Genomic DNA, 11,420 nt, shown 5'->3' on the forward strand with positions numbered 1-11,420 from the left:
TTTTACAGAGGGCCCATTTTCTGGGCAAGCCTATCTCAAAATCAAAACTATAATTAATAATCAACATATACTGTTGTTGCAAGTGATTGCTGAAGAAGAATGCTCAGTAAGTTTGCAGATTTGTAGATTGTTTTCTCTAAAGATTTCCAAGAAACATAGAAACACCTGTTTTTCCCCCAACATCTTTTTCTGGAGGTGACTGCTAAATTCCGGAGAGTGACAATACTATAATTATTGAATGCTGGTTTAGCACTTTATCATATAGTCTGACTTAATCCCTACAATAACTTGTAGTATAGGTACTATTACCTCCAATTTAGAAAAATCTACATAAAGTCACACAGCAGTAGATAGAAGAGCTATGTTTCAAACCAGTGTTATGTCTGATTCCAAAGGCCAGAGCCTAACTACCCTGTTGTACTGTTTCTTAGCAATGGTGTCTCTATTTGAGACTGAGTTAGCTTCGGCTCCCCCACTTACCCAGCTTCCCCTGGGAAGTTGATTTTACCCTAGTTCTATCCTATCTTGTCCAAACCACCCTCATCCCTCATCTAGACTACTGCAGCAGGCTCCTCTCTATAGACCTATGGTCTTCCTCAACCTTTTTTTGTGTGTCTTTCCTCCATCCCCATCCCCAGCCTTAATCCATTCTCCACATTGTAACCACAATTTTTCACAAATCATGAGGCCTATAAGCCATTATCTGTTTGCTGTGTGAATTTCCACCCTTATTTTGCACAATGCTACCCCTCACTCTGTGTTCCTGCCACTCTAGTCTCTTTACATATGAATATATACCATAGTCCCTCCTGCTACAGAACCATTGTATTTACTGTTTCCTCTCCCTGGATGACTGCCTAGTTAACTCACCCGTCACATAAGTCTTAATATACCATCAGGAAGCCTTCCTTGACCTCCACACCAAGACATAACTCCTCCTATTATATACTCTAGCAACAGCAATCTCTGTTCTGTTACATGTGTCATTACAATGTTATGTTTGTTTTTGTTATTGCTTGATTAATGTCTGGTCTAAGCCTCTATGCCTTACTATGCACCAGATTATAAATTTGGTGAAGGACTCTGTTTGCTTTTGCTCCCTATGTTATGATTTTGCACACAGTAAGCTTCCAACAAATTCCTATAGATGAATATTCCCATTCTCTTCTACCATTATCATCTAGATAGGGACTACTATCGTTCTCCAATAAGAAGAATGTTCTCTGACCCTCCACAAGGCCAAAGGCAGGAGTGAAAGCAGGGCAAGAAAGAGGAAAGAAATGTCAATAGTAGTGATTGCAGAATAAACCTTCTGGGATCCATGGACAAGAATTTCAACAGCTACTTTAAATTCTAGGTATTAGTTTCAAATGTATATTTCCAGCCTTCAATTATTCCCTGAACTACAAATTTCTATATATGTCTATTTAACATCTCCACTGGAATTTCAAAGAGGCATTTCAAATTTAACATGCCTCAAATTGAACTATTTTGATTTCTCCTCTAAATTCATTCTTCCCTAGTTTTCCCCAACTCAATAAAGGCTTCACCTTGTATCTAATGCTCAGGCCAAAAACCTAAAAATCAAGCCTGATTTTCCTCTTTCTTATACAATCTACATCTAAATTCAAATTTGTCCCTGTTCAAAACTCTCCAATGGCTCCTATTGTACTTAGAATAAAAACTAAAATCTTTATTTGATTTAAGACTCTTAAGTCTCCTTAAGACTCTTTATAATGTGGCCCCTCATCATCTCTTTCATCTCATTTCCTCCATTGCTTCATTCTTCATAATAGTTCAGCATCATTGGCTTCTTTATCAATGTTCCAGGAAAACACACATGACCAACTCAGAATCTTTGTATTTGCTTCCCTGTGCCTAAAAGAGTCTTACCTCAGATATTTGCTCAGCTTATATTCCATCACTGCCTTCAAGACACTGTTCACATGTTCCCTTATGGAGAGGTCTTCCCTCATCACCATATCTACATAGCCCTCATTGTTGCTCTAAGCTCTGTATTTCTTTCCCTTTTCCAAATACTACTTATCAGTAATGTATTAAATCATATATTTATTTACATATTTATTCATTTATGCCCACACTGCTATATTTTAAAGCCCTCAAGGGTTATCTATTCTGTTAAGCATCTAGGAGCTTAATAATTATCCCATGAATGAATGAACATTATTGTCAAAGCTCAATTCTTTTGAATTATTTAACAGTTTGATTTTTTACATCAACCAGATTTGGAATCTGAAATAAATGAACTATTTAATAACTAATGTTAAAAAAGATACCAGTGGGGAAAAAAAGATAGCTATGCAAAATGTAATCTTTTAATGATTAGCTAGAATGATTACAAATCTGTCCAAGTAGTTTTTTAAAAATTAATTAATTAAAGCTTTATTGTTGTAGTTTCTTAATTGGTTTAGGAAATTTTAGAATCAGATGAATTATTTCCTTTATTGCTTCCCCTTAGCCTGAGTCTGAGAAGTTCATTATTAACAGCTACTCACAATATTATAGTAATAATACTATGTGTCAATGCAAAGATCATATAATTATAGGAAAAAAGACAATAATGTAAAAAGCAATAAAATTTTTAAGTAATTCACCCTGTGATTACTCAGTAAGTAAAAGCATAAGAGACATGGACAGAAGCTCACTGTTAATTTTTTTCTTTATATTATACTAACATTAACACCAAAGAATTATAAATTCCTGTTTCAGACAAAAAAGAAAGATGTCAGGCAAATTAACACTATGTTTTCCATTTTAGATGATGGATACTTCATTTTAAAATTTCCAGCATGCCAGAGGGAAGCTAGGAGAGCTTAAAAGGACACACTTATCTAAGCAGTTCAGAAAAGCTGGGAGTCAGCCTGGACACTCCTCCCTGAGCTAGGAGCCCACTTCTCCCACGATTCAGTTTAAGGACTGTCCTAATCTTCTTGCTCAGATTATAAAGTAGTTTCTAGAAAGGTCTCTCCACATTCACCTGTTTTCCCTCAGATCCATTCTCCAGTTTATAACAGAGGATATTCTATCATGCAAATCAAATAATTTGTGCCTCTATTCCTTAAAAACATACAGTGACTTCTCTTTTCTTTTAGGAGAATTCTGGTTCTTAATGTGACCTAAGGATCACATGTGTTCTGGCTGCCTAATTCCCCAACATCATTATAAACCACTTTCACCTTTGCTCTTTCCACTTGACCCACACCATTCTCCTGTTAGATCCTTCAAAGTGTCAAATGCCTTTTTGCCTCAAAGCCCCCTCATAGGTATCATTCTGATTTCAGATCAAAGGTCACTTCCTTAGGGGAAGTCTCCCAGTCCTTCTAGACCAGGTTGTTCAGCTACAAATACTCATAGGTGCTCTCTGCATTTTTCCATCCCAATATATGTCATAACTACACATTTAATTTACTTTAATTTAAATTTAATTTAATTTAATTTAATACTATTCCTCTTCTACATTACTCCTTGTAAGCATCCTGAAAGCAAGAACCACAGTAGTGTTATTTGCTCTTATATCTCATCACCAAATATATACTCTAGTATACAGAAGTTCAGTAAATATTCATTGAATGATAACAGCATGATATGAGAAGAAACAGTCAAATTTGGCATTAGGAATCTGTGCTACATTTAAGAGCACTTTCCCAGCATCAGTGAACTTTGGAATGGGCTCCCCCAAAAAGGCTAAACAATCATCCCCTATGGAGACTCGTGAAAACAATATATATTTATATCTGTCTCAAGCTGCACCATACAATATGGTAGCCACTAGCCAAATGTGGCTATTGAGTTCTTGAAATGTGAGAAATGTCCTAAATTTTTATATTGACTATTGTTGAAGTAATATTTTGGATATATTGGATAAACTTAAAATATATTGCTAAGCTTAATTTCACCTCTTTTTTTTTTCTTTTCTAATGTAACTACTAGGAAATTTAAAATATATGCATCTCACATTATATTTCTATTAGACCATGGTAGTCTGTGGTATTTCAGGATAATATTGCCTAAAGACAGGCATGACATAGTGAGACAAGCTGTTGACATGGATCTGAGTACTGTAAAAATTCCTGAAGATTCTTCTTGTGCTAGCAATGTGTTTCTGTCTCCCAATGTCATCCTGTCCCACTTGGCTGTGTCTGTGCTATTTCACCACACACCCAAATATTTGTTCAACATATGGCCCTACTTGGCCAAACAATCTTTACAAACTGAATTTCAAAGCTCCTCCTTATGCTTTCATTTAATCAATATCTTAAAGGCTAACATAAAGTTTGCAAAGTTCAGCTTTCTCACTTTACTGAATTACAAGTGGTCAGTTTATTGATAGAGGGCTTGGGACAAAGTGTCATTTCTACCCAAGGTAACTAGGAACGAAACATTGCAAGCAGCAACTCTGTTTAGAATTGCAAATGCAGGGTTTTATGGATTCTCTACATAACCTCTGAAAGCTTTGCCCCTCAGAATTTTCTTTGCACTCCTATGGCAATTTGCCCATGTTCTTTTCACATGTTGTCTTCCTCTTAAGATCCTGAGGCAAGTGAATGTATGGATTTATCTTGGTATCCCTACCATCTAGGCTAGCAGAGTGCCTAACACAAAGGAAGTCCTCAATAAATCTTGTCTAGAATGTGTTGAGTGAATGTACTTTTCCTTACTCTGATCATTCCTTGACTCTGACCCTAGCACTGACTATAGATTCAATTTATAGGCTTGTACTTAATGAACCTTGCCCAGGGATTATTTTAGGACCATTTCATGAGTATGTGTTTTGAAAGGCTAAATCAAAGATAAGAGTATCAAACCTTCTTAAAATGCTTTAGGCTATGCTTTAAGTATTTCATAGGTTCAATATACACTGACTAACAAATTGTAATCATTAGATCAAATACTATTCCCACATTTAGGTAAAGGATCAGGCTATGATTGCTCTTAGCATACTACACTTCCTGGTCAAAGACTGCTTAGGTATACAATTAGTATTCACATAACTTAGTGAGTGTACCTCTAACATGTAAGCTACAGTTTAGGATAAGCTGCAATCACTGAAATATGAAATCTAAATAATTCCTTTTGAACATAAACTCTTCACAACATAAAGATGATTGAGAAACTACATTAAGAATGTGTACTGAATAATAATAATAGGTACAGAATAATTAGGTCTAGGTGAGTAGAGTCACAAAGTAGTTGTGGGTACATGATAGACTAATATTTACAACCTTCATGTTTGACCAGCTGCAACCAAGACCTTGCTTCTGCACAAGGACATTGAGAGGCACAGCAGCATGCCTGTTGACTGCCAGAAATCAACATGAGGAGACAGATAACCATAGTACCTGGCAGCCTAAGAGATTCGCTGTTTCAGCAAAAGCATCAGGCAGTCTAACCAGGTGAAGGACAATGCAGCAAATATCCATAGTTCCAGGAATGTTTGCTAATGGGAGGGAAGTCCAAGTGTACTCTTGGGCTGAGTCCAACATCTGAATGAAATCTGAACATTATCCACTGAGGTATAAGTAAATTGGAAATTCAGTTTTGGAGATTTCAGTTGGATGATTCTCATCAAGAAGTCACAACCTCAAGGCAGAAGAGATTTTGCTTTACAGCAGCTTGTTCTTCTACACTGGTAGCCCAGGCAGTAATATTATATCACAGGATTGTTTTTAATGGTTAAAGGGTTGTGTGTGCATGGATGTGTGTTACTCCTTCAAGTTTGTAAACCTTAACAATCAACATATATATATATATAAATGGCTGACCTGGCCTACATCCAGGTCATTATTATTTTTATCCTTGGTCACCATCGACTGCTTTAGCAATGGTCTAGAGAATATGTGTATGGAGAAATTGCAATCCCATTTCAGTAATTGATAGTGAGTTCTAGGCATTGCAGCAGTCAAAAACTCCAGCCATTCCATTTTTCCATAAATAAAGGAATAATGAATTGATGTGGATTCAACTATAGGCATTAACATTATCTTTGCCAATGTATTCTCTTCTTGCTAAAAACTGCAACTTGCCATTTTGCAAACAATCAATTTTGCAAGAGATCTCATACTAACTCATAAAAGGCTATTTAACCATTATATGAATGAGATGATATGGAAGGAAAAATAACAGGTAAATGGGGAAGGGACAGGAAGAAAAATATGGGATTCCCTAGAGCAATAATAATACATAGGAAAATTCTCAGGGGAATTATAAATTCATTTCAGCTATATTATGAATTAGAATATTGGATTATCTGAGAACCTAACCACATTTGTAATGATGTTTCCATGGGGAACATCTTTAAAATGGTTTTCTGAAATTGAATCTGCTTTATATCACTTTTTGCCTAGAAAAATATTTAAATGAAGAGCAGGAAAAGTAGTCGTGGTTAATAAACAAAATAAAAGGAATTCATGTATTCTTTCCTACTTATTGGAGATACAAGAAAGTAAACAAAGCATTTAATAAGCTAATTGCTTCAACAGGATGTAGGGTTCCATGAAATACAAAGGAGGGGTATAGAGGGGCATGGAGGTAGAGAGGTGGTCAAGGAAGGCATGGAGGCAAGAGAAATAATAGAGTTAAGGAAGACTCCTAGGTTTCTATAGAAATAGTGATACCATTCACCAAGAGAGGTAATAAAGAGAGGTCCAACACGAAAAGGAAAATGTAGAGTTTATTTTTGGATGTGAATCCAAAGTAACTAAGGAACATACAAGTGATGGTGTTTAAAAGTCAGGTAGATATCTGGAGCTCAGGCTCATGAGACTTCTGGGCTGGAGACACAGATTTTTAAGCCCCAGGAATAGTAATTGGGGACTTTGGAGAGAACAAATTCTCCTCCCCAATAGTGTGGTAATGTGAGAAGGAGTAACCCCAAAGAATAGGTAACAAATGAAGAATGGCTAGAATAGATGGAAGAGAAATAAAAGATGCCACTGAAGCAAAACAAAAAGGTGGATTTCAAGAAGGAATGAGTGATCAACAAGGATGATCAACTAATATGAAGATTGCTAAGTATCTGATGGCTTGAATTACATGGGGGCCATTGGCAGCTTTGGTAAGAGCAGTACAGTGGAGTGGTGTAGGAGGACAGTAGCTGAATTGTGGTGGACTAAGAAGTAGAGGCAGGTAGGTAGACAATTCTCAAAAAGTGTGCCTGTTAAGAGGCCAATAAAAATGTGGATGTGCTTTCTGCCCCTAAATGCCGCCGAGTAAGCATCTTTAAATTCTCCCCTCCCACCACTGTCATGTCTAAGTCAGAGTCTCCCAAAAAGCCTGAACAGCTGCAGAAGCTCTTCATCGGAGGTTTGAGCTTCGAAACAACCGATGAGAGTCTGAGGAGCCATTTTGAGCAATGGAGGACGCTTACGGACCGTGTGGTAATGAGAGATTCAAACACCAAGTGCTCCAGAGGTTTTGGGTTTGTCACGTATGTCACTGTGGAGGAGTTGGATGCAGCCATGAATGCAAGGCCACACAAGGTGGATGGAAGAGTTGTGGAACCAAAGAGGGCTAGCTCAAGAGAAGATTCTCAAAGACCTGCTGCCCACTTAACTGTGAAAACGATTTTTGTTGGTGGCATTAAAGAAGACACTGAAGAACATTATCTAAGAGATTATTTTGAACAGTACGAGAAAATTGAAGTGATTGAGATCATGACTGACCAAGGCAGTGGCAAAAAGAGAGGTTTTGCTTTTGTGACATTTGATGACCATGACTCTGTAGACAAGATTGTCATTAAAAAATACCATACTGTGAATGGCCACAACTATGAAGTAAGGAAAGCCCTATGGAAGCAAGAGATGGATAGTGCTTCATCCAGCCAAAGAGGCCGAAGTGGTTCTGGAAACTTTGGTGGTTGTTGTGGAGGTGGTTTTGGTGGGAATGACAACTTTGGTCATGGAGGGAACTTCAGTGGTCGAGGTGGCTTCGGTGGCAGTTGAGATGGTGGTGGATACGGTGGCAGTGGGGATGGCCATAACAGATTTGGTAATGATGGAAGCAACTTTGGAGGTGGTGGAAGCTATAATGATTTTGGCAATTAAAACAATCAATCCTCAAATTTTGGACCCAAGAAAGGAGGAAATTTTGGAGGCAGAAGCTCTGGCTCCTATGGTGGTGGAGGCCAATACTTTACCAAACCATGAAACCAAGGTAGCTATGGCAGTTCCAGCAGCAGCAGCAGCTATGGCAGTGGCAGAAGGTTTCAATTACTGCCAGGAAACAAAGCTTAGCAGGAGGGAAGAGCCAGTGAAGTGACAGGGAAGCTACAGGTTACAACAGATTTGTGAACTCAGCCAAGGACAGTGGTGGCAGGGCCTAGCTGCTACAAAGAAGACATGTTTTAGACAATACTCATGTGTATGGGCAAAAAACTCAAGGACTGTATTTGTGACTAATTGTAAAACAGGTTATTTTAGTTTCTGTTCTGTGGAAAGTGTAAAGCATTCCAACAAAGGGTTTTAATGTAGATTTTTTTTTTTGCACCCATGCTGTTGATTGCTAAATGTAATAGTCTGATCATGACACTGAATAAATGTGGATGAAAAAAAGTGGATGTACTGGAAAGGCAACATGGGCTTGAGGGAAGGGGGGCTTTTATTTCATTTTGCTTTGTTTACATAGTCAAGTAAAGGAGCCAATAAGAGAAAGGGAGAATATGAAGATATGAGAATGACAAAAATAAAGAAACTGAGAGGCTTATAAAGGAGAGAAAGAATGGGACTCAAAGACCATGTGGAATATAGAATATAGATCTCTTCCTTAAATAGGGAGAGATTCTTTATGGGAGGAACAAGAGAAAAGGAGAAAAATATAAACGTAGGATATGTAAGATAGTGAGTTTGTTGCCTAGAGTTGGAGGTGTTTTCTCTGATGATTTCTATTGTTTCCATGCAGCAAGAAATGTGCTCATCAGCTGAGAAGAGGTGGGAATAAAAAGGTATAGAGGGACAGCTTTTGGCAGAGTGGGGAGTGGGAAAGAGAGCTATTCTACACATATGGAAGGCTTGCCAAACTCTACCAAAAGCATAACAAGGTTCTGTGGTTTTTGGCAGCAAATGGATGAAGTGCTGGCTTGTGGGTTGTGAACTCTACAATTTATGGACTGGGGGAAAAAAGAAATGAAGAGACCTGAGGCTTCTATGAAAAGAAAGAATAACCGTTGGGGGAAGAGACTGAAATATCTGGAAAATCAGATGTTTAAAATTAATATTGCAAAGGTAGAGCAATTCCAGGTAATAGCAAGAATCAGGGCATGCTTGTTGTAGGTGGCTGAAGTAGAGTGGAGATAAGGACCACGAGTTGATAAGGTTACAGAAATGAGATGCTACAGCCGTTGGATAAATTGTTCACATAGGCATGGAAGTCACACAGAACAATGATACAAATCGCAAAAACAACAACAACAAAAATGAACAGATTCTCTTTAACTAATGTAGAAAAGCTGTGGTGAATGCCAAAATTGAAGTGCTTAAAAAATAGAAATCAATTAAGAAAGGTATCAGAGAGACACAAAAAACAACCTAAAAAATCTTCAATTGCCAAAGCTTTTTGAGCAATGAAACAATAGGTTTGGATTATACCACAGAAGTAAAATAAATATCCATGAGTTTATATTTATATATAAATAAATAAATAAATAAATAAATAAATAAATAAAGTTGATATTTATATAAAATAAATAGAGAAGTGACAAATTTTCCATACAGAATAATTCTAAATAATAAATGTAGAAGGAATGAGGAAAACAGAAATTTGCCACAGCAGTATTTGCTTCAGGTAAGATCTGCAGATGAATGCTAAAAGTAGCCACCAAAACATTAAGGAGAAACAGGATATTTACATAGTCTATCTTCTCCAATATATTCATTAATTACTGTAGTGATTTTAATGTATGCCTAAACATTTTTCAGTATTTCTCCCTCTAGAAGTGAAGCGTAAATCTCAAGTGTGGGCTACACTTAGTGACTTATTTTTATTTTTATTTATTTTTTAAAAATTTTTTATTGGAGTTCAATTTGCCAACATATAGCATAACACCCAGTGCTCATTCCAATCAAGTGCCCCCCTCAGTGCCCATCACCCAGTCACCCCAACCCCCTGCCCACCTCCCCTTCCACTACCCCTTGTTCATTTCCCAGTTAGCTGTCTCTCATGTTTTGTCACCCTCACTGATATTTTCACTCATTTTTTCTCCTTTCCCTTTATTCCCTTTCACTAATTTTTATATTACCCAAATGAATGAGACCATATAGTGTTTGTCCTTTTCCGATTGATTGATTTATTTCACTCAGCATAATATCCTCCAGGTGCATCCACATTGAAGCAAATGGTGGGTATTTGTCATTTCTAATGGCTGAGTAATATTCCATTGTAAACACAGACCACATCTTTATCCATTCATCTTTCGATGGACACTGAGGCTCTTTCCACAGTTTGGCTATTGTGGACATTGCTGCTATAAACATCGGGGTGCAGGTGTCCCGGCATTTCATTGCATCTGTATCTTTGGGGTAAATCCCCAGCAGTGCAATTGCTGGGTCATAGGGCAGATCTATTTTTAACTCTCTGAGGAACCTCCACACAGTTTTCGAGAGTGGCTGTACCAGTTCACATTCCCACTCACAGTGCAAGAAGGTTCCCCTTTCTCCACATCCTCTCCAACATTTGTTGTTTCCTGTCTTGTTAATTTTAACCATTCTCACTGGGTGAGGTGGTATCTCATTGTGGTTTTTGATTTGTATTTCCCTGATGGCCAGTGATGCGGAGCATTTTCTCATGTGCTTGTTGGCCATGTCTAAGTCTTCCTCTGTGAAATTTCTCTTCATGTTTTTTGTCCATTTCATGATTGGATTGTTTGTTTATTTGCTGTTGAGTTTATTTTTTTTTTTTTTTTTAATATTTTTTTATTTTTTATTTATGATAGTCACAGAGAGAGAGGCAGAGACACAGGCAGAAGGAGATGCAGGCTCCATGCACCGGGAGCCCGATGTGGGATTCGATCCCGGGTCTCCAGGATCGCGCCCTGGGCCAAAGGCAGGCGCCAAACCGCTGCGCTACCCAGGGATCCCTGCTGTTGAGTTTAATAAGTTCTTTCTAGATCTTGGATACTAGCCCTTTATCTGATAGGTCATTTGCAAATATATTCTCCCATTCTGTAGGTTTAGTGACTTATTTTTACTTGAGAGTTTGAAAAGAGGGAAAAAAAACCAGTAACTTTACAGTGGAGCAACCTGTCAGACACTACTTTCATGAATGATCAAGGTTTATATCACCAATCCTAAATCATACTGATGCCATGCTTCCCCTAATACAATGTGATGGTAAGGGTACTTTACTTCTGTAGTAGTCTTCCTCCAAATCCATAACCCCAGTCTAATCATGAGGAAACATCTCATGAT

General features: G+C 37.6%; 1 pseudogene; it reads left to right on the forward strand.

Moving 5' to 3' along the window:
- The first annotated feature begins 7,265 nt into the window (after positions 1-7,265).
- On the forward strand, positions 7,266-8,219 carry LOC129521396 (heterogeneous nuclear ribonucleoprotein A1-like; annotated as a pseudogene).
- The last annotated feature ends 3,201 nt before the right edge of the window (positions 8,220-11,420 follow it).

The sequence above is a fragment of the Nyctereutes procyonoides genome, unplaced genomic scaffold, assembly GCF_905146905.1.
Source record: "Nyctereutes procyonoides isolate TBG_1078 unplaced genomic scaffold, NYPRO_anot_genome, whole genome shotgun sequence".
Lineage (NCBI taxonomy): Eukaryota > Metazoa > Chordata > Mammalia > Carnivora > Canidae > Nyctereutes > Nyctereutes procyonoides.